The 25,047-nt window shown below is 37.2% G+C and overlaps 1 long non-coding RNA gene across 1 annotated transcript; it reads right to left on the bottom strand.

Annotated features, from left to right (window-relative positions):
* Positions 1 to 396: 396 nt before the first annotated feature.
* On the bottom strand, positions 397 to 20,821 carry LOC122290151. The gene is made up of 3 exons (XR_006236308.1): positions 20,499 to 20,821; positions 18,794 to 19,968; positions 397 to 455 (listed from the first exon to the last, which is right to left on the bottom strand). It is a non-coding gene; the product is annotated as an uncharacterized LOC122290151 (long non-coding RNA).
* Between the last annotated feature and the right edge of the window lie 4,226 nt (positions 20,822 to 25,047).

Raw genomic sequence — 25,047 nt, 5'->3', positions numbered from 1 at the left:
ACAACTAAAAGAAATAAAACACAACCTCAAATAAATTAAATTAAATTAAAAACCAATTTTTAAAACGCAAATAAATTAAAATAAATAACTGATATATTAATTAAAATAAAAACAATTATTTCAGTGAAAATACACTCAAAAGCAGGTCATCACACACCCACTGTTATGGGGTGGCTAATGAGCTGGCCAACCATGGATCCAGTTTTTTGTTTTCTAAAATTATTTGTTTATAATTTTTATTTTTTTAAAAGTTATTTTTGAATCCCATGTGAATTTTGAAATTGATGCGACATTAATTAAATAATATTCAAAGGAGACCTACTTATTGAAAGAAATACACACTAAGGTCAACTAAATTACTTGGCTGATTTAGAAGCACTGTCATGTCCTCATTGCTCAAACCAATAATTTGTAGAATATGTTTCCGTTTGAGGTGAAGTGCATCTGCGGGAGACCTAATCAGACAATCCAAGAGAACAACATAAGAGGTGATTTCATAGCCCTTATTGGGATCACAATGCTCAAATGCGATGAGGTTTCTAAACACAGATTCTGTGTTCTCTCCTCTACAACCATATCTGGCCATGAAAGTTGTCTTGGGCACATCTCCTACCTTGATCATTAGTTGATGATACCCCGACTGAAGATCAATCTTTAAAAATACCTAAGCACCCTGGAGTTGATCAAATAAATCCTCTATGCGGGGTAGCAGATATTTATTATTTATGGTTACTTGGTTAAGTTTCCTATAGTCAATACACATCCTCATAGTCTCATACTTCTTTTTCACAAATAAAACTAGAGCTCCCCATGGTGACGCATTCGGCCTGATAAAACCCTTGTCTAATAAATCTTGCAACTGTTCTTTGATTTCTCCGAGCTTGGATGGTGCCATTCGATAAGGAGTCTTAGAAAGAGGTGTCGTGCCTTGAACTAAGTCAATGCCTTTTGGCTTGACTAATGCCTTAGCGGTATTCATGGACTTGATGAATAGAGCATTTCACGACTTCTTGGATAAGTTTGTGGCTATATTTATTGATGACATATTGATATACTCCAAAAGCAAAAGTGAGCATGAAGAGCATTTGAGACTGGTACTCAAGACACTTAAGGATAAGAAGTTGCTTGCTAAGTTAAAGAAGTGTGAATTTTGGCTAGACTCAATTGCATTTTTGGGGCATGTAGTTTAAAAGAGGGCATTTCAATAGACTCAAGGAAAGTTGAAGCAATGGTTAAATGGTCACCACCAAAAAATGTGCATGAGGTTAGAAGTTTCTTAGGATTAACAGGATATTACCTTCAATTCATTGATGGTTTCTCTACAATAGTAGCTCCTCTCACTGTACTCACTGGGAAGAATAACAAGTTTGTATGGACAACCAAATGTCAAGAAAGTTTCTAGGAGTTAAAATAAAGGTTAGTGACAACCCCTGTTTTGATAGTTCCCATTGCTAAGGGAGGACTCATGGTTTATAATTACGCGTCAAGGTTGGGTTTGGGGTGTATATTAATGCAACACGGGAAGGTTATAGTATACGCTTCATGCCAACTGAAGTCACCTGAACAAAATTACCCCACGCATGATCTGAAACTAGCAATAGTCATTTTTGTACTTAAAATTTGGAGACATTATCTATATGAAGAAAAGCGAAAAATTTATATGGACCATAAGATGAAGTATTTCTTCACCCAAAAGGAATTAAATATGAGCCAGAGAATATGGCTTGAGTTGATCAAGCATTATGATTGCACCATTGACTACCTCCCAGGCAAAGCTAATATTGTAGCTGATGCACTAAGTATGAAGTCAATGGGACCAATAGTTGCAACTCTTACTACTCAACATCAGTTATTAATGGTATTCTTGAGGATTGCATAGCTGAAAGGAGTTATGAGATTTGGCAAGAATGGCAAGTTGAGCACTAAATATATCGGACCATTTGAGATCCTTGATCAGATTGGACCAGTGGTTTATAAAGTGGCACTACCACTGACACTTGTAAGAGTGCATAATGTATTTCATGTTTCTATGTTGACGAAGTGTATCCCTGACCCACCCATATTATTAACTATGGGCCACTTCAAATCTAGGAAGATCTTACTTATGCCAAGGAACCAGTGCAAATTTTGGGCGAAAAGAATAGGTACTACAGACTCAAACAATACCACTGGTTTAAGTATTGTGGAACAATCATGCTATTAGAAAAGCTTCGTAGGAACTTGAGGAAGAGAGGCAAGTCAAGCATCCATCTTTGTTTGATGGGAATCATGATAACATGTAGCAAATTTCAAGGAAGAAATTTTTATAATAGGGGAGGATGTGATACCTAGGCCCAGGCCTAAGCCCATCTTGAAGACCAAAATAGCATCATTTCGGTAGTTCTCTCCCTTCCCCTTTCAGTTTTCTTTTTCCCTGACAGTTTGTCCCCTTCCCAACTTTCTCTCTTCCCACATCTCTACAGTTATGCCTCACACCTCAAATCTCTCTGAACAAATTTCCTTTCACTCTCTCTCCATCTCATCAGTTCTCATTCTATTTTTCTCTCTCAAAATTTTTCCAGTTAGGGTTGGGTTACTCACTACCATTGCCATTTGAGAATCATGTCGCCGACGAGCTCCACCTCCTAAGTAATGCCTGTAAGGGCCTTGCCATTTTCTCTCACCCCCTCTGCTATATTTTGTCCACTGCCTCACATTACTTTTTTATGAGATTTATTTCCCTCGCGCAGGTCCTTCCTTTCCATTAGCTTGATGTGCATTCCTCTATCAAGGGTCATCGCCAATGACTCTCCTCAAGCCAGTAAGCCCACTTTCCTCTCTTCCTCTTATGATGATTACCCCTTTACTCACATGACTCTCTCTCTTAATTCTGTTTTAGTGGGTAAAATTTATTTGATATACACAGTGTTGACAACCATTGCTACCACTCACTATCGCTACCAAGCCGCCACACCAGGCGCCTTCAGTCTCTACTCACACCATTGGTAAACCCTGTTAATTCTCTTTCCATGAATTCCAGTGTATTTCTCTCTTTTAATTCATATTGATTTTTTTTTTCATAATTCCCCATCAAACCATCAAATTTTAATTCCCTTTCATAGTAGAACTCGTCCATTAATATTTAACTATGAATTGCTTGGACCATCTGAGTTAACATATATTGTGACACACATAGGTTAATTTCTCTACTGCTTACTCAGTTTGAGTTATTCCATTGCATAAAACTTTCAAAGATAAAACATAATCTTAGTGTTGGTTGCTGGTTCAAAGGGTAGTATTTACGTCCTTGAACAGCATTGCTCTGCTCGCTCATTTTGCCGATCACCTCACAACATTAGGTATGATACTTCAATGTAATAGGCCCATGTTTTGGTTACGTCTACGAGATGAATAAAATATGATTGCAAGGTTCTTTTTTTTTTTTTTTTTTTATGAAATATATATGTATGGTTGATTTTATTGGTTGTGCATTTTTTTATTAGATTGTTGTCTTGGGAGTGCTCATAGTTTGAAAAAGGGTATGGAGGAGTGTATGATGCTAGCTGTGAGAGTCGATGTTGGTTGTCAAAGTTGATTTATAGTAGATTGAGTTTATTTGTGGCTATTTGTTGGTTGATATGTAGCTTTTCGAGGTTGGTTTCATGGCGGTTTATGGGATGGTGTGTTGGCTAGTTGTGTTGGATGTGCTATGAGTTGTTTGTAGGTTTAGGGTTGACATGTGGGCTGTTTCAGGTTTAAGTGTTGGTTGTTTTAGGTTTAGATGCGGGCTATTGAGGGGATGTTGGTTGTTTTGGATATATATGTTTGCTAGTTGTATTGGTATTGGTTGGTTGGATTGTTTGTGAGATAAGGGGAGTGATTGTTGTAGTACTATATGCTGGTTTTGAGTGCTTGATAGGTTAGTTTGTGAAATGTTAAATTGATCGATATGTTGGGAGTAAATGTGGGCTGGTTGATTGTTGGATATGGCGAGTGTTGGGCTATTTATAAATGTATTTGCTTATGGGCTTGTTCTATTCCATTCTTAGGATGGTTGAATTTTGTTATCTAAGTCTATGTGTTGGTATGAGTTATTAACAAGTGTTTCCTGATTTAGGTTATTGTGACACGACTAGATTGTGATGCCAAAACATAGAGAATACACTACAAGATGTAGGTAAGTGGAGTTCCTATATTAGATTTTACATAAAAAGAAAGAAATGAATTGAGGTTGATTTGTGAAAATATGCATGTTTGTTTTGGAAAGAAATGTGAAAACAATCTCAATTATGTGTTCTACAAACTTATGAAATCTGTAGTAAAGAGAAACTATTTTCTGTCATGACTAGTGTAGACATGAGTAATATTTTTGGCATTCTATTTCTGAATTGTGCAAAAAGAGTGGATATGAAATCTAAAAAATTGTGCATGATTATGTGAAGATGCTCTGAATCTATTTTGATTACGTGAAAATGATATGATTCTAGTTAATACTCTGTCTTTGATATGATGTGACATCTAAAAACGTTTGGCATGAAATTCTGATTCTATATCCTGCTCCGTTTATACTTTGCTCTGCTCTAACCTTACCGTGGGTGTAAAATTGTTGTCTCTATTTGGGTTGATATCAACTTCTCTATCTCTGAGTGCACATACTTTGAAAATAAAGTGGTTTTTTGTGTGATCTTTCTTATGTGCACACTTGAAGCTTCAAGAATGATAAGGGAAATATTCACTCCTGTCTCTGTCCTGTTTTTCCACTAAGGGAAATATTAACCCTACCAGGGGCATTAAACATGGCCTCTGTTCTAATCTGATTCTCTGATACGATATGATATGAGATGATATCATGATGTTGTTCAGTTATGCTATGCCAAAGGGTTTTTGAATATGAAAATTTCTAAATTGTCACTTTGATATTTTGAGAACTTATTTTGGTTTTGGATTCTGAAATTAAAAATGTTTTGATCTGCATTTTGAACTATGTGAAAAGGTTCATGTTTATATACTAGTATATATTCTCTACTTACTGAGTTATTGATAACTCACCCCTTATCTCGATAATATTTTTCTGATGATTTTGATGATTAAGCTATAAATCAAGATTAGGAAATATGGGCAGGGTTTAGCTGAGAATTGTTATTGAGTACCTAAGGGTACTTTAATTATTAGAAGAAACTTTCCTTATGTTGGTCTGATTTATTGGGAGATTGACATTATTATGTAGAATTTGTGGAGTTATTAATTTAACTTGTTGAATTATTTCATTGAGGACCTTGTAGGGGATTGCATATATGTTTGGTTAAATTAGACGAATTGATGTTTGTGGATTCTTTGGAAATTATATTTGTATTGTTAGGAGATGATTTTAGGTGATAGGTAGTAATTCTTCAACGCATCTGGGTACGGGCGTTACATTCTTGATGTTCTACATGATCATCTTGTATTTCCAATGATCTTGGAAAAGCTTTTGTTCACCTACCTACTATTGATGCTTGTCAAGCATGCAGCATTGATCTTTCCTCTTGAAAATCCAAAATAGTTGAGAATCTACTTCAGTAATCAATAAAAATATTAAAAAAAGTAAAAACAAGAAGTTTTTTGGGTTGTTTTCTATAAATATCTAACAAAATTACAACTAATTGAAACCACAATCAAGTAGAAGTTATGCTTCAAAGTTTATGTTTACACCTATGTAGTAGATGATTTCTTTCTAGCCTTTTTATTGGGGGAAGATAAAAGGTGTATGTAGGAATTCTTGAAAACCTTTGTATTCTATATTTACTTCCCATGAATATTACAGTGAGGATCAGTGCCCTTTGTATACAGAGTATGGTGTAAAAGAATGTTCTAGTCTAATAGAATATTACAGCTAGTGCTATGCACAGAGGCATGCACGTTACATGACCTATAGTCATTACAGCGGATGGTTTATTGAGGATATTCTTGCAGGAGATGGTGGTGCTCTGACATATTCGTTTGAGTGTGCATGTATGGGATCTTTTGTGCCACATGATGAGGACGTAGCCTCTTCTTGATCTGCATGGCTTGCATGGGCATCATTTATGGCTCTAATAGTCCCCCTCAAGTCAAGCTACCTCAGGCGTAGACTTGTACATAAGAGCTAGAAACTAGTAGCCGACAAGGGCTTGGTAAGAAGGTTTGCTAATTGATCCTTGCAGAGATGAATGCCACTGATAATGATTTATTTAGAACTCTATTTTGGACGAAGTGGAATTGATCTCCACATGCTTTGTTCGAGTGTGGAACACAGGATTGGAGGAGAGATACATGGCACCTAGATTATCACAGTACAAAGTTGGTGCAGTGTCTAAGTTGATGTCGAGGTCTTTATAAAGATGTTGGACCTAGATGATTTCAGTTGTAGCATTTGCTACAGCCTTGAACTTGGCTTCAGTAGAGGATCTTGCAATTGTCAGTTGTTTCTTTGATGACCATGAAATTAGGTTTGGACTAGAGAAGAGAAGGTATGTACTGGTCGATCGTCAATCTTCAAGACACCCTGCCCAGTCGGCATCAGAAAAAGCCATGATGTTCATCGTGGAAGACTTGTTGAATACAAACCAAGATGAGAGTTGTGTTTTAGGTAGTGGAGGATTCGTTTAACTGCTTTCCAATGAGGAACTCGGGGAGTATGCATATATTGGCAAACTTTATTCACAGCAAAGGCAAGATAGGGCCTTGTGAAAGAAAGGTACTGCTAGGACCCAATTGTACTGCAATAGAGAGATGGGTCTTCAAAAACATTGCATGTATGCAGAGATAATTTTTTAGATGTGGTCATGGGTGTCTTAATGGGCTTTGCTGAGGGCATGTTGGTTCATTTGAGAAGCTCAAGAATATATTTCTTCTGAGTAAGCAATAAGCTATTTGTTGTATGTGTTACTTCAATCCCCAAGAAGAAATTAAGTTGTCCAAGATTTGAAATGGGAAACTCAACATTCAAGGTGTTAACCAGCTCTGTAATTAGATGCATAAATGAACCTGTAACCAGCAGATCATCAACATAAACTAGAACATCGATTGCGTTGGACCCAAGCTGTTTAACAAATAATGAGCAGTCTGCAGATGAGATGTTAAAACCAAGATCAAGTAATTTTTGGCTGAGGCGAGAGTACCAAGCATTGGGAGATTGTTTCAGAGCATAAATTGCTTTTCAAAGCTTGCACACGTGATGAGGAAATTGAGGATGACTGAGACCAAGTGGTTGTGCCATATACACTATTTCTGATAGTGGTCCATGAATAAAAGCATTCTTAACATCATACTAATGGATAGGCTAACCTTGACGCACGGCCAAAGCTAGGACCAAGCGAATGGTAGTGGCCTTAATGATTGGACTGAAAGTCTAGTCATAGTCCAAATCAAATTTCTGTAAGAAACCTTTGGCAACCAAACAAGCCTTCCTTCGCTCGATGGTGCCATCAACTTTATGCTTGGTCTGAAAAACCCATTTGCAAGAGATAACATTTGACACCTCAGTTGGTGACACAAGAGTCCATGTATTGTTTTTAAGTAAGGCATGAAACTCAGTGGACATGATTTTGCACCATTCAGGGTCTTTTTGGGCAATGGAATAGCATGATGGATCTTCTGGGATATCAGAGTTAAGGGAGAGATGAGCTCGAGGAGGAGGCCAGGTGATAGTGCCATCGATAAACTGTCGTGGAAGAGTTGATCCAGTTTGTGACCTTGTTGTAATGATTCAAACAGGCTGTGCACATGGTGAGGAGACATCTATGTTAGAGAAAGAGAGGAGCTGGGGGATGAAGATGAGGAAGGTGGTGGGCCTAAAATGGAATGAGTTAGGGTGGGGCTAGTATTGACTAGAGGAAGAGGAAGTATTGCACGGGTGGGCCCAAAAGGGGAAATGGGTTGTGATGATTAAGCAAATGGAAAAAGGCTTTCATTGAATCTGATGTCTTTAGAGATGTAGGTTCGTTTATTAGGGATGTGATAGCATATGGAACCATGGTGAGCCGGGCTTGATCCTGGATAGACACATTGTATGACTCGGTAATCAAATTTTTGCTGATTAAAAGGCTTAGTTAAGGGCTAGCAAGCAGACCCAAAGACCCGAAGGCCTTTATGATTAGGTTCAGTTTTATGTAGTAAAAATTGTGGAGAAGCATTTTGAAGAGAGGGTGAGGGCATTATGTTAATTAACTTGATTGCATGTTTAAAAGCATAAGGTCAGAAACTGAGAGGAATGGAAGCATGTCCAAACAGGGCCAGTCCAAATTCTACAATGTGTCTGTGCTTTCTTTCAATGATCCCATTTTGGGTATGAGAATGTGGACATGTGATGAGATGTTTAATACCCGAAGTGGCTAAAATTTCAATAAAGGTCCTGAATTCCCCTCCCCAATCAGTTTGTTAGTTGTTTAATTTTGGCATTGAATTGTAACTCAACATAGGATTTGAATTTAGTAAAAATAGACAATGCTTGTGATTTTGCTTGTAATGGAAAAAGTCATGTATGGCGGGAATAGTCATCAACAAAGGTAATGTAAGAATGAAATCGTTCACTTGAGACATGAGGGGAAGGACCCCACAAATCACTGAATACAAGTTGAAAAGGTGCACTAGACTTAGTAAGTCTAGTAAGAGCAGGTGTGCGCTGGTGCTTGGCCATGGCACAAGCATTACAAAATTGAGAAATTGAAGATGGATCAAAAGAAAGTCCATGTTGTTGAAGGGTGGTTCTAACAATCTTGATGGATGGATGACCTAATCTTGAGTGCCATGTAGGAACAGAGGTAAGAGAACTAGTGTGAGCTTGAAAGGGCTGTGATGCGAATGTGTAGAGTTCGTTAGTGGTTGTCCCTTGAAGTAGAACTCTCCCTGTGGTGTGATCCTTTACATAGAAATGATCAGAAAAGAATTGGAAGTAAACATCATTATATAGGCAAAAATGGCTAACAAAAACAAGGTTCTAAGTAAAGGAGGGAACACAAAAAAGTTTATTTAAAATAAACTGAGAAGAAGAGAAGGGAAAAGTAGCAGAACTAGTGTGTGAAATAGGAACTAGTGAACCATCACCAACATGAAGATGTTCGTCATCATGATATTTAGCAGACTATAGGTTCAAATTAGCAAGATCACTTGTAATGTGATTGGTAGTTGCCATGTCAGGATACCAGGCACTATCAAAGGATTGGGAAGAGGAACTGTATTAGGCTGAAGGAGAAGTAGAGGCTATGTATGCTTGGTTGAAACGATATAGGCATGTGAGTACTATGTGCCCGACTCTTACAAACTTGGCAAATATGACGAGTATCAGTTATTTGGGAGGATGAGGCAGGGAAGAAGTTACCTGACGGCCCAGGGGAACTACGACCTCGAGTTGAATTGGAGTGACCTCCACGACCACGATTGTTGCGGCCACGATTGTTGCGGCCACGATTGTTGTAGCCATGAAACTCACGATTGTGCCTAGAGTTGGAAGGTGCTCAAGCAGAGAAATTATCAGTTACTTCTGGGGGCGAGAAGAGTGAAGTTGTGGTTGCAAGATGTTGCATCCAAGCCTCATGAGCAAGCAGATGACCAAACAACTCTTCCGTGGAAATGGGATCCAATCTGGCAGTTACAAAGGATACCAGGGCAAGCCCAACAAATAAGTAAGGGACAAACTTTGTAGAGGGAAGAGGGTGCCCAGCTGCATTCATTGTGTCTGCTAGTATTTTCGCTCATTGAAAGTACACTTGAATGGAATTGCTGCCCTTTTTCAAAGACTCAAGCTGAAGTTGCGTCTGGATTATTCGTGCCTGAGATGATGAGGTAAACGTGGACTCTAAAGAGAGCTAGACATCCCTTACAGAGGCACAACCAATCACTTGTCCAATGATGGACTCAGAGAGGGAAGATATTAAAGCAGACATGACCAATTGATCATGTTGAGCCCAGAGTTCGTGTTCAGGATTTGGTGTGCCATCAAAAAGTTTGGCAGGAGGGGATGGACAGGAACCGTCAATATATTCAAACTGACACTGCCCTCTTAAGTAGGGAACAACTTGAACCTTACAAAGAAGGTAGTTTTCAAGAGTAAGTTTAACTGAAATTATATGAGAAAAGTTGGGTAGGGAAGAAGGGAGGAAAGAAGTAGAAGAAGAAGACGACATGGTGGATGGCGAGTCCTAGCTTGTGGCTCTTGATACTATGTTGAAAACCTTTGTATTCTATATTTACTTCCCTTGAATATTACAGTGAGGATCAGTGCCTTTTTTATACAGAGTATGGTGTAAAAGAATGTTCTTGTCTAACATAATATTACAGCTGGGGCCATGCATAGAGGCATGCACTTTACATGAGCTACAGTCATTACTGGAGATGGTTTGTTGAGGATATTCTTGCAGGAGATGGTGGTGCTTTGACAGATTCGTTTGAGTGTGCATGTATGGGATCCTTTGTGCCACATGATGAGGACGTAGTCTCTTCTTGATCTGCGTCGCTTGCATGGGCATCATTTATGGCTCTAATAGGAACTAAGTTGGTGAGTCCAATTTTGATATTTGGATATTAATTTGATTAAGCATTTAATCTTTAGGATCATAACAGACCAACTCAAGGGTTTGTTATCATACTATCAACCTGAAGCTCCATTGTTTATGATTTCCATTCGAGGTCAAGATTTGGATAAAAGATTCACATAGTTTTTACTTTGTCATCAATCAAATCTGAATGCTACTGTTTCTTTCTGCATAAACATATAAACTGCTTCACATAGTTTTTACTTTGTCATCAATCAAATCTGAATGCTACTGTTTCTTTCTGCATAAACATATAAACTGCAGAACGGAAAACATATCATTTCGAGGTGTATAAATCAAGCATGCAGAGTTGTGCATGTCCTACAGATCGAGCTCGGGGATGGATCGTGATCATATAATATAGTCTAAAATTTTAAAAAATAACTGGTGGTAGGAGGGGATCCGGCCATTGCCACCATGTGTAATCCTGAAAATTCAGATCAAATCCAATCAAATACTAGCCATATAAGGAAACGAAAAGAAACGGAGAGAGCAGGGAGCCTAGGTTCAATAATGGATGGTTTTTTTCTGTTTTTTGAAAAGAATAATTGATAGTTACAATTAGCATATCATCTCTTACCGTTGATATATTATTAAAATATATCAACGGCAAGCATTATCAATCCTTTTTTACTCCCTTATAAATCTTTTTTTTACTATACATGTTAGATATATTAAAATAATGATAATTAAAATAATTCAAACGTTGACGACGACTTGTTTAATTATATAATTTTTAATTATGATTGATGTGATATTTAACGACTCAAAAATTATTATTTTTTCTTTTTTATTTATTTGTAAATCAATTGATGTTATATATAACTAAAAGATGATTAATAATAATTTTATCTAAATTTGAATGATTAAAAAAGATTAAAATAACTTGATCTATGGTTTGGTTGTTAGATGATTACTTCTTGATGCTTAGTTTTAGACTTTTTCATCCGTGTGCTCTTTACTTCTGTCGGTTTGATAATTCCCCTACGTATATGCAAGGTCAGCTAATGAAATCTTTTACACGTGGATCGTAAGTCCCATCATTGCCAATTGCAATGAGCCACGCGTCGTATTTAGTAACATATATATCCATTTGTCGCTACAAATAACAAATAAGAAAATAATCCAATATAAAAATAAGTAAAAAAACTAGAAAACTTTTAAAAAAATCTCAACTACAAAACAGAAAAAGAAAAAAAAAAATCATAACATCAGGAGGGTACCCTTAGAGGTAGGTGGTGGGGCCCCTACACCACGTTCACCCATCCTCCATAGGTCGGCCCTACTTTGGCAACGCGGGGTGCCCAAAGTGTTAGATCCAGGCGGCGGGCTATCCATCTGCATCTGTGAACTAAGTAATACCCTGTCCGCACGGCCACACACAGATGTAAACAATTGTTATTAATAAAATAATATCGTTTTACCTCAAGTTTTATTTTTATTTTTAAATAAAACGACATAAACAACGTTGTATAGGGTTAGGTCTAAGTTAAACCTAGTCCTATCCCCCCGTCTATTTCTTTTGCCTCTCCATCTCTTTCCTTTCTTAGTCTCGTTTCCTCCCCCCATCGTTCTCTCTCTCTCTCTCTCTCTCTCTCTAGCATCGTGGTGCCCCTATTCTCACATCTGCTTCTCCTTCCTCCACTTCTTCTTCTACTTCTCCTCCTCTCTCTCCTCTTTCTCCATTTTTTCTTCTCCTCCTTCTTAAAGCGTGGCCGTGGAACCACAACCACGAATGGTTGAATAGTCAGAATATGTGGAACTACAACCACCAAAATCACGAATGGCTGAAGAGTTAGATCTCCTCACAGAGTCAGATATATTGTTGTTTATGTATTGGTTGTTTTGAATTTTTTTTCTTATTATTTTTCGATGGAACTGTGGATTTGTTTTTAGATTTGAGTTATTAGTTATAGTACTAGTACTCGTGTATTATTAGTTATAGTAAATAAGTTAATAATTATTACTAATTTACTATATACTAATAGACTAATAGTATTAGCGTATTACTAATATATATAATAGTATACTATATGTATATATATTAAATATACCACAATATAAATACGTAAGTAATAAACAAAATGCCCTAGGATATATATATATATATATATAAAAGAAAAAAAAGAGTCTAAGGTGGACTAACGGACCAACCGGACTAGACCGTCCTGAATGGGACTAGATTGGACCAAACCTTAGGGAGTTCTGGTATCATTATTATAAAGTAGCCTATTTAAGAAACTTTCCATGTCCTCATTGTTCAAACCCATAATTCGTAGAATACCTTTCTGTTCAGGTTCAAGTGTATCTGCAAGAGACATATGTTGTGAAGGTTCCCTCTTATATGGAGGATGGCCCACGTGGGTCCATTAAGCCCACATTGAGAGATGGTTTAGGCCCAGTTTAATTACGTTTATTAAAACCTAAGTGTTGCTGCTATTAACAGATGAGAGTGCGTGGAAAAAGAGGAGAAAAACGTGTGAGAGATTGAGAAAAGGAAGAGACAACCAAAAACCGAAGAGTTCGTCTAGTTTCCATCAAACGCTTGGAACGGACTCATCTGTGGTCCGATCGAGCTGAATTTTTGCAGGCACGTTTAAAACTCAAGGATCTATACTCTGAATGGTGAAGATCATATTTGGAGTAGTGTTTATGGTGTTCGTGATCGTGAACAGTAACACATCTCTTTGGTGAAATCTCTTCTATCACATTATTTGGTTGCCAAGAAAGTGTTTTTTCTTGAGATTATTGTTGATTGTATGCCTCTAGTGTTATTTAGAGAGAAATTTGTGTACACATCATTATTGACAGTGGAAAGTTTAACTGGACTAGGTCTCATGGTTTTTCCCTTTGCATTAAAGGGTTTTCCATGTAAAAATTATTGGCTCTTTGTGTGTGTGTGATTTTGATTTAGATTATTTTTTATTGAATTACTTCCTAACAGATTCACACATAGTGGGAGAGAATTATTTCCTTTGTTTGGTAATTTATTTGGTTATTCCAAGTCGTTGTTTAGATTTCTCTCAACAAAGTGGTGTCAAAGCCAAATTATAGCCGTTCAATACTTTGTGTTGAATAATGAAAGCTAATTTGAGTAGAATGGTTACTTTGAATGGTTCTAATTATCACACTTGGAAAGGAAAAATGGAAGACCTTGTGTTTGTGAAGCAATTTCATCTACCGATGTTTGCTACTAAGAAGCCTGAAAATAAATCTGATGAATAATGGACTTTGCAACATCTACCGGTGTTTGATGTCTTTGAGATACCAAGATGGAACTCCGTTGACAGATCACTTGAACACATTCCAAGGAATAATTAATCAGTTAGCTTGAATGGATATCAAGTTTGACAATGAGGTACAGGGTTTGTGTTTGCTTGGTACATTGCCGAACTCTTGGGAGACATTTAGAATGTCATTATCCAACTCAGCCCCAGATGGTGTAATTAATATGAATCTGGCTAAAAGCAGTGGTTTGAATGAAGAGATGAGAAGAAAATCACAGGGTTCTTCTTTGCAGTCAGAGGTCTTGGTTGCAGAAAACAGGGGGAGGAGTAAAAGCAGAGGTCCGAAGAACAGAGATAAAGGCAGAAGCAAGTCAAACAAGTTTGCTACTGTTGAGTGCTATCATTGTGGCATGAAAGAGTATATCAAGAAATATTGTAGAAAATTAAAGAGAGAATACAAGGAGAAAGGGAATGAGAAGAAGGACGTCAATAAAAAGAAGGATGATCAAGTTGCTGCCACTACTACCGGAGACTTCTTCATTGTTTATGATGATAATGTTGTGGTAAACATTGTTTCTCATGAAACTAGCTGGGTGATTGACAGTGGTGCCTCAATTCATGCTACATCCAAAAAGGATTTCTTCACAAATTATGTACCTGGTGACTTTGGTACTGTAAAGATGGGCAATGGTGGCTTGGCTAAAATTATTGGCATTGGAGATGTATGCCTGGAAACTAACAACGGCACGATGCTCGTTCTTAGAGATGTGAAGCACATTCCTGATATCCGTTTGAATTTGATTTCTACAAGTTAACTTGATGATAAAGGGTATTGCAACACCTTTTGTAATGGGCAATGGAAACTTACAAGGGGTGCTATGGTTATAGCTCGAGGCAAGAAGGTTTCAACTTTGTACATGCTACAAGCAAGGCTCTCTAGTAACATTATTAATATTATGGAGAATGAGCTCACAGCACAATTGTGGCATAAGAGATTTGCCCACATGAGTGAGAAAGGCTTGGCAATATTGGCTAAAAAGAAATTTCTATCTAGAATGAAGAGTGCATCTTTGAAAAAGTGTACTAACTATTTGACAGGAAAGCATAATAGAGTTTCCTTCAAAAGTTATTCTCCTTCAAGAAAGTCAGATATATTTGAAGTAGTTCATTCAGATGTTTGTGGTCCTATGAAGACAAGAACACTTGGCAGCTCTTTGTATTTTGTGACTTTTATAGATGATCATTCAAGAAAGTCGTGGGTCTACACCTTGAAAAGAAAAGACCAAGTATTAGAAATGTTTAAACAGTTTTAGGCCATAGTTGAAAGGCAGACTGGAAAGAAGCTAAAGTGCATCCGAACTGATAAAGGGGAAGAGTATTTAGGCCCATTTGATGATTATTACAAACAACAAAGTATTCGACATCAAAAGAAACCTCTGAAGACTCCTCAGTTGAATAGTTTAGCTGAGAGAATGAACAGAACACTGATTGAGAGAGTGAGATATCTGCTTTCACAGGCACAATTGCCTGGATCTTTTTGGGGTGAGGCTTTAAATACTATTGTACATGTTCTTAATATGACAACATGTGTTCCTCTTCAGCTTGATGTACCAGACATAGTTTGGACTAGTAAGGATGTTACCTATGATCACTTACATGTCTTTGGTTGTAAAACTGTTGAATCCAAGATTTCAAGTTTTGTGTAATTATATATTTACACATGGATTTTGATGATAACAAATGAATTCAAAGAATAAAGAAGTCTCAAGCTCAAGTTGTCTACACAATGGAGTCAAGCACATCAAGAAAACAAGCATAAGCAAGAAGGGAACAAGTTCACATTAAAATTATAGAGTAATGTTGTAAATCTCTTCAAAATTCGAAATTAGGATTAATGCTCAAAATTAATATTTTATCATAAAGCATTAAAATATATTTTCCACATGTGCATGAATATTTTTGAAAATTAAATTTGAAAATTTTGAAAGATGATTGATTGTCATCTTTTGCATATGCATGCCTTGATTAAAGGGTTGAACTTTGAAAATATTAAAGATTATGGATTGTCATCTTTCACATGTGCATGTTTTATTTGAATATTTTCAAAAGTGATTGATACTTTTTTAGACTTATACAAAAGGTAGATGATTTTGTTTGAAAAATTTAAAAAGTAAAGTGTGCTCATTTTGTCATATACAAAAAGTAAAAAATTAGGTTTGAATTTTTTGAAAAGGAAAGTGTGCTCATTTTGTCATATGCCAAAAATAAAAGATTAGGTTTGATTTTTTTGAAAAAGTAAATGATGTTGTCTTTGACATGTGAATCTTTTTAAATTTAAATATGAAGTCTCATATGCCTATAAATAGATCATTTGAGAGTTTCACATTTACAACACCAAGAGCATACAACATTCATTCAAAGCTTTCATTCTCTCTTCTCTAAGCATTGAGCCTTAATCCTTGTTCATTTTGAGAGATATAGTTTGCGCTGTATTGTTCTTATTTCACTCATTAAGGAGTGTTTTCTAATAACTTACCCACTATCAGCTCTTGTATCAGAAAAAGGGTGTATATAACCCTTGTGTGTGTAGAAAGTATTCTACACGGGGAATAGTTGAATCACCACGTGTAAGGTGATTGCAAGTGTAGAGGGTGTTCTACACGGATCCTTTGTAGCGGTATTGTTCAAAGATGTAATAGGTTTCTATCTCCACTTGAAGGAGGTTGAATAGTAAATTTGGGAATCCTCAAGGGGTAGCTTGAGGCGAGGACGTAGGCAGTGGGGCCGAACCTCATTAACATACTGAGTTTGCTTCTCTCTTACCCTTACTCTTTATATTTATTGTTATTTCATATTTTGTTTATATTTTATATTATATATTTGATTTATAATTGTTATTTTTTTAATACAAATCAATTCACCCCCCCCTCTTGTGTTAGTCATCTGGGCAACAAAAACATTTGTGCATATTCCAAACAATGAGAGGTCTAAGCTCGATGTGAAGACCCAACAATGCACTAGTTGATAAGAAACTAGTGAGAAGCCAAGATGTTGTGTTTATTGAAGATCAAATCATACGAGACATTGAGAAGATAGAAAAAGTAGTGATCCGGTGCAATGATGGTTCGATTGATTTGGAGCCGGTACCATTGACAGATTTGCCAACACAGGATGAACATGCTACTCAAGATGACCAATAGAGTCTAAGTGATGTAGATGCTCCCTTATAGAATGAGACCCTTGATCAGTTGCCAGAACCAGAGATAACACCAGATGTTCCACTTAGGAGGTCTATCAGAGACCAACATCCTTCCACCTTGTATTCTACAGACAAGTATGTGTTAATGACTGACGAGGGTGAGCCCGAGTGTTATGCAAAAGCCATGGAAGACGAACATAAGGCAGAGTGGGTTGATGCCATGCAAGATGAAATGCAGTCATTGCATGATAATCAAACTTTTGAACTGGTAGATTTGCCCAAAGGCAAAAGAGCTTTGAAGAACAAGTGGGTTTATAGATTGAAGCAAGATGAACACACTTCCCACTCACGATACAAAGCTAGACTTGTTGTTAAGGGATTTAGTCAATGAAAAGGTATCGACTTTGATGAGATCTTCTCTCCAGTTGTGAAGATGTCCTCCATCCATGTGGTTCTTGGTTTAGCAGCTAGTCTGGACTTAGAAATTGAACAGATGGATGTGAAAACTGCCTTCCTACATGGTGATTTAGAGGAAGATATTTATAAGGAGCAACCAGAGGGTTTCAGGGTGAAAGCCAAAGAAGATTGTGTGTGTTGACTAAAGAAAAGTTTATATGATTTAAAGCAGGCATCTAGACAATGGTATAAGAAATTTGAGTCAGTTATGGAAGAGCAAAGCTACAAGAAGACCACCTCTAACCATTGTGTATTTGTGCAGAAATTTTGTGATGATGACTTCATAATATTACTGTTTTATGTTGATGACATGTTGATTGTTGGCAAGAATTCTTCAAGAATTGTAAACTGAAGCAAGCAAAGAGTTGATATGGATGAAGAAGTTCTTAGAAGAACTGGGTCAGAAACAAGATAAGTATACTCTCTATTGTGATAGTCAGAGTGTCATCCATCTCAGTAAGAACTCAACCTTTCATTCAAGATCCAAGCATATTGATATAAGGTATCACAGGATTCGTAATGCATTGGATATGAAGTTGTTACAAATTGAAAAAAAATCCATACTAATGAGAATGGGTCAGATATGATGAAAAAACCACTACCTATGCAAAAACTTGAAGTATGCAGAGTTAAAGCAGGTATGGTGAGTCCCCCCACATAGTCAGGAAGGGGGAGATTTGTTGTGTGGGTTCCCTCTTATATGGAGGATGGCCCATGTGGGTCCATTAAGCCCACATGGAGAGAGGATTTAGGCCCAGTTTAATTAAGTTTATTAAAACCTAAGTGTTGCTTCTATGATGAGAGTGTGTGGAAAAAGAGGAGAAAAACGTGTGAGAGATTGAGAAGAGGAAGAGATAGCCAAAAACAGAAGAGTTCGTCCAGTTTCCATCAAATGCTTAGATCGGAGTTGTCTGTGGTCCGATCGAGCTGAAGTTTTGCAGGTACGTTCACAACTCAAGGCTCTATAATCTGAATGGTGGAGATCGGATTTGGAATAGTATTTATGGTGTTCGTGATCATAAATAGTAACGCATCTCTTTGATGAAATCTCTTCTATTACACTGTTTGGCTGCTAAGAAAATGTTTTTTCTTGATATTATTGTTGATTTATGCCTCTGGTGTTATCTAGAGAGAACATTTGTGTACACATAATTGTTGATAGTGGAAGGTTTAACTGGACTAGGTCCTATAGTTTTTCCCTTTGCATTAAAGGGTTTTCCACGTAAAAATTATTGGCTCTTTGTGTGTGTGTGATTTTTATTTTAATTATTCTCTATTGAATTACTTCCTAACAAATTTACACATAGTGGGAGAGAATTATTTCTGCTATTTGATAATTGATTTGGTTATTCCAAGTCACTGTTTAGATTTCTCCCAACAACTTAATCAGGCAATCCAAGAGAGCAGCATAAGACGTGATTTCATAGCCCTTCCTCGGATCACAATGCTCAAATGCGATGAGGTTTCTAAACACAGATTCTGTGTTTTCCTCTATAATTATTTCTGGGATTTTCATTTTGCCTTCTTCGAACTTTACATCGAGGATGTCAGCTCCGTCTTTAGCTTTCAAAGGAAATATTCCATGCAGGATAAGCTCTGTCACGGGCTTAACTGGTTTCCACTCTGAGGCTGCTGACCAATTACGCCGTTTTACAGTGCATGATCCATCTAATGAACAGTTTCGGAAGCAATCGAGTAAATGCTTGTGCTTTTCATGACTGTGCGGTGAGTAGGCTGCTGAGCAATTATGCCGTTTTACAGTGCACGACCCATCTAATAAATAGTTTCGAAAGCAATCGAGTAAAGACTAGTGCTTGTGCTTTTCATGACTGTGCGGGAACATTTTATACTTGGAAAAAGAAAAGGAGACAAGATCATCAAGTTGGGAGCACCGTTGATGAGTAGTTTAAGGAGGGAATGAGGTTGAACAGACAGTGGAGTACGCACCATGGAAGTTGATTCTCAAGTAGAAGCAAGTCGGCTATTATTTTCCTTCGCATCCATGACGTTTTGAACACGGGATCATCCTCTCCTTGTATTACCCCCCGTTTGATATCTGTAGTGGAATTCGAGGATAAAGCAACCATCGATCACCATCATCTCTATGAATTTCTTTCTACTAAGATCAACCACTTCTGCATAACATTCCCGGCAATTCCGCTCAATCCTATCGATGGCTTTTACCAAGCACTCCAATCTCCTAGTTTCTGTTCGACAGAGGAATCATTTCAAATACTGTAGCTTATAAATTTCCATTGCTTGCAGCTGCGTATTCTCGTGGTGAAATGGACCGATCGAAACTACTACTGGCAGGAAAGCCTTTTCATTATGCCCGCGTAGCATCTTTGGAACTCTAAATATGGAACAGCACTGAGATGATGGAGGTAGCTGATACGTTTGGAAAAGCTTTTGTCGAATCGAACATGCAATTCCTCTACATCATTAATCTGGGTAGAATTTTGATTGCTTCTGTTGGAATTTGCCATCAAATGTTCTTGATCTTCAGCAAGATCATCTTGTATTTCCATCGATCTTGGAAAAGCTTTTGTTCACCTACCTACGATCGATGCTTGTCAAGCATGCATTAATCTTTCATCTTGGAAATTTAAAATAGTTGGGAATCTACTTCAGTAATGAATAAAAAAATAAAATAAATAAAAACAGGAAGATTATTTTTGGGGCGTTCTCTATATATGTCTAACAAAATTACAGCTTGAAACCATATTCAAGTAGCTGGTTATCCTTCAAAGTTTGTGTTTATACGTAACTATCTAGTACATGATTTCTTTCCAGTTTTTTTTTTTGGGGGGGAATGAGATAAAAGGTGTATGAAGGAACCAAATTGGAGATGAGACGACGGACAAACTCCAAGATTTGTTCTCATGGTATCGACTTGAAGCTCCATTGTTTATCATATTGACAACTACGAATATTAAACCTGATTTCCATTCCAGGTCAAGATTTGGATAAAAGGTTAAAGTATTTTTTATTTATAACTTAAGAATGCAGAGTTGGGCATGTCCTACAGAGCTCGGGGATGAATGATCATATATAAATAAAAACAAACAAATAAATAAATAAATTTACCTGGTGGTAGTAGCAGGGGATCAGCTGGCCATTGCCGCCATCATGCATATATGTGTCATCCACCTGAAATTGCGGATCAAAATCCAATTAAATTCTAGTGCACAGAGAAAGAGAGAGGACCAGGGCATGAAGTCAAGGTTCAATAACTGATACTTTTTTTTTCTTTTTTTTTTTTCTTTCTAAGCAATAATTGATACTAACATTATGGGGTTTGGAATTTAGATAAGTTGTGACGTACGTTGAGATCCGTCAAGATCCTCCGAAGGCGAACTGCATTAAATACAATACCCACTCGAGAGAGACCGGTTGGGCAAACCTGATCATGTCAGGGAGGGTTCACCTAGGGTAATGCACGGATACAGGCCCACCCTCGAGAGGGCAAGCCCATGACAGGCTTAAATAGTCTTAGAACTCTTTTACTGCATTAAACGTAAGGTAATATTATATATAATCGTAGAATTACAAACGTCGCGTAATTATTTTGAAAAAAAGTGAGGTTCATAATTAAAAAGTTAATTTTTTTTATGTAGATCCTATATTAATTCATTTTTTTCAAAGTGACTGCGCATCGCTTATATAACCATGACTACAAATATCATTTCTCTTAAATGTGACAGCATATCTCCTCTAGAAAGTGTCAACCACCGAATTGTTAACCAACAGAAAACGAGATCCCCCACCCCCCTGCCGCCCCGGGAGGTAGGATACATATACTAAAAAGAAAGGTAATATGGGGGTATATCGATATCATCTAAAGCTTTCTCATTTCTGTATAATCATCAATTAACACAATTCCAGTAAGAGCTAACTTATGCATCGGAGGTATCACTTATGCATCGGAGGTATCACCTGGTCGGAGAGGCTATGCTAGCCGTCTTGATTTCAAGAGCGAATGGGTTGCCTAGTACGGATTGGGCACAGTCGTGGGGGTTGCAAAACATATCCTTAATAGTTTAGGCACCACTTGTGGAATTTAACTGAATTCATTGTGCCTTTGCATGCCTATGACAACGCTCTCTCAAGCAACCCGAGACCAAGAAGCCATTGCTACGGGCGAGCAAATGAATGACAACATGGATATGAGGTTTGCAAATATGAAGGAAAGACTAAGGACAATGGCATTAGAAATAGAGAACCCTCAGAAGGAGAACTAAGCCTTAAAACGAAGAGATGTGGGGTCCAATCGTGATGGGCAAAACGAAGCAGAGCCCCAGGGTGGAGGCAGGCCAACTTTTGATGACAAAGAGAAAAGGAAGATGCTTGAAGACTTGCGTAACCTCATGGTTAAGTACGAGGATATGACCAAAAGGATAGGCTCATCCTGACCACTTACTCAGGACAACAGACCTTCCCTATAGCACAGACATCATTATAACACCACTCCCGCCTAAATTCAAAATTTCGAAAATTGAGTCGTATGACAGATATGGGGATCCTGTCGAGCACCTAGAAACATTTAAAGTACATATGACACTCCATGAGTTTTGGGAAGAAGTCGCATGTCAAACTTTCCCCTTGACCCTTAAGGGAGTGGCAAGGGTTTGGTTTGGAGCCTTACAACCAAGTTCTATTGACATCTTTGAAGAGCTAGGCTGGCAATTCCTAATCTAATTCATGGAGAGCAGGCAAAGGAGACGACTGGCTTCCCCTTGCGGTGAAATAGCAGGAGAATGACAGCTTCACAGTGTACCTAACTAGGTTCAAGTTCAACAAGGAGCGTATGGCAAAAGATCAGGATGAGAATATTACACTTACAATGCTTCTATTAGGCATCTAGCCTAGAAACCCATTCATGGTTGAGCTAGCATGGAGGTCTATAATGACATTGTGAGAATCCATGGATAGCACTGATGACTTCATCAATACAGAAACATCGTAAAAGCCTTGACTACCCTAAGGGTGTCTAAATTGGAGCAAGCAAAAGCAAGGATCAAAAAAAGCCAAAGGCAACAAAAATCTTGAGAATGAGCGAAAGGCAAAGAATTATTCGTACGAGGGAGGGAAGGAGAAGTGTCCTCACAGTGGTGATGTCCTAGAGCAACATATACGAGTCTAAACGTGCGAGTAGAGAGCAAAGAATGCCAACGAAGGGTTCCCAAACGAAATAAGTATAGTAGGAGTCTCGCTTTTGTGCCTATTACAATGTGGAGGGGCAAAAGATTGAAGATTAAGTCTACCTCAAGTGGAGGATAAAGGAAATGCGAGAGAGTGGGGAATTAGAGTAGTTGGTTACTCGTAACATCTAACCTCCAGGATAGCCAGCGATCAAATGGCCAAGACGAGCCTAGGAATCATGGAGAAGTAACAGCCCAAAGCAAAGGAAGGTAATACGGGGAAATGCCGGAGGGAATACCCACCAAATCCCTATCCAAAACATCACGCCTCATGGCGAGATTTAAACAATAGCAAAAGGATTTGTTGGGGGTGGGACAACCTCTTCTAGGAAAAGCGCGTATGCTCAAAGGGCGAGATACGAAGAAATCTTCACCAATGAAAGACAATCAAGGCAATCAAAAGATCGAAAACCCTTTGCCATATCTTTTGATGACGAAGACTGTATGTGAATACAGTATGCTCAAAGGGTTGATTGTAGAAACATCCCAATAAAATGAACTATGAGTGAAACTATCCCACTAATGATCTAGAAGTACTTGCAGGAATTGTATTTAGTTAGGATATATTAATGTGATAAAGTCGATAAAGATTACAATTGCACAATTAACGTCTCTCATCACTTTATCCATCCTCTGAACCATTGATAAGTGTCTTTGTGGTGCCCCTGACTCCCATGTATGGAAAGGCGAGAATCGTGCACATCGGGATGACGACAATACTGGTTACGCACCCTAAACGAAAAATGCTAAGTGTGTGTACAAGCAAAAGGTGAACAACAAAAAGTCACAGCAAATAATTAAAAGATAGACATCTAAGTACAAGAATTTTAAATATAGATTCACTTAAATCAATGCATTTTCAAAAGTTATACAGTTACCCAATAAAATATAATAAAACTAAAATACATGATCAAAAGTAGGAAACAAATATCAAGACACGAAAAACGACCCCAAGTAACTCCTTCGACTGAGCTGAAATCTCAAGCTCAACATCCTCATCTGCATCAAAATCTACGATTCCATAAAACGGAACCATAGGGAAGAACACCACGTGAGATTTTGAGTCTCAGTAAGTAACTTACCAAACAACACAAGACATAAAAACACATTTAAACACCATCATGAATGCATGCACATACTGAAATATGCATGAGACCAAAACATCATTTTCTCCAAAAATGATCATTTTTCCAATGCATACTAAAAATTCCATTTGGCCCAAAACAAGTCCAATAAAGAAACAACTGTCATTTTCCCAAAAAATGGTCCACATATCCATTTATTAAAATCTACAATTTTTTCAGAAAATAACCTATTATCCAAATTATCCTGTATGCACCATGATCTCTCATAGGGACTGATGAGTATATGAAAATATATTCTAAATGCCCTATTATTGGACTAAAATGCTAAAATATGAATATAAATTATAGAAATTAATGTTTATTCTTGAATTAAGTTTCTATTTACTTTGGGATATTCTTAATCAGATTTTTATGTTTAATTTCAGAATCTATAGAAGAGCAAGTCAAAACCCAGTCAAATTCAAATGATGACTTTCCTAAGGTTTAAGAGCAATTTGGATCAAGAAAAAAGAAAAAAAAATCACAAAAGGAAACCGCAATAAGTCTAAGTCCGAAATTCGCTAGGAGATAGCTGGACATATTTTAGTATTTTGACCGTAACTTTCCACTCATATATCCGATGGATGTGATTCTTACTATATTGAAAAGCTATCTTAAAGGGCTAAAAATTTGTGTCTAATATGTATTTCTAAATTCGGAATCCTGAAGCATGTACAAGGCTACTAAGTGGAGTCCTAAAAGTTAGGCGATTTTTTAGACGCAAATCAGGAAAACATTAGAGTTTCTCTTCTATCCTATATAATCATAGCATTGGCAAGAAATTGAGGGGAGGAGAGGAAAAGAGACGGATCTGAAGAGGAAAATATTTTAATTTTGTACTTTTTGAATTCTCCCATAGAGAACTAAATCTTGGGTAAAACTTAGGGCAGAAATTGATTGGTGAAAATACTTTTATTTTATTTCAATTCATAGATTAAGCTTTATTATTTAATATCTATGATTCAATTCTCTATTTGTTTTGGATACTATAAGATTGAGACAATTATATTAAATCTTGCTATGGTTTAATTTGGTTCAGCTATAGGATTATGAATATGTATTTATGACTTAAACATGTTTTCATGCCTTTAATGTGATCTTCTGCTACACTATTGTTTGTGAACATAGAGTCGTCTTTAGATAGATATTTCTTTTTATACATGAAAATTGTGGTTTGTTAAGGGAGAATAGATTCTAAAATTAAATTTGAGAAAATAGATACATATATCATATCTTCCGATTATGAATTTGGTGCTATAATTCTTAATTGCGAATATAGTTTCGATTGAAAAAGTCAAGAGTATTGGATCT

The sequence above is a fragment of the Carya illinoinensis genome, chromosome 12 (assembly GCF_018687715.1).
Source record: "Carya illinoinensis cultivar Pawnee chromosome 12, C.illinoinensisPawnee_v1, whole genome shotgun sequence".
NCBI lineage: Eukaryota > Viridiplantae > Streptophyta > Magnoliopsida > Fagales > Juglandaceae > Carya > Carya illinoinensis.
Note: the sequence above shows the minus strand (reverse complement) of the source record. Positions and strands in the feature narration are given on the sequence as shown.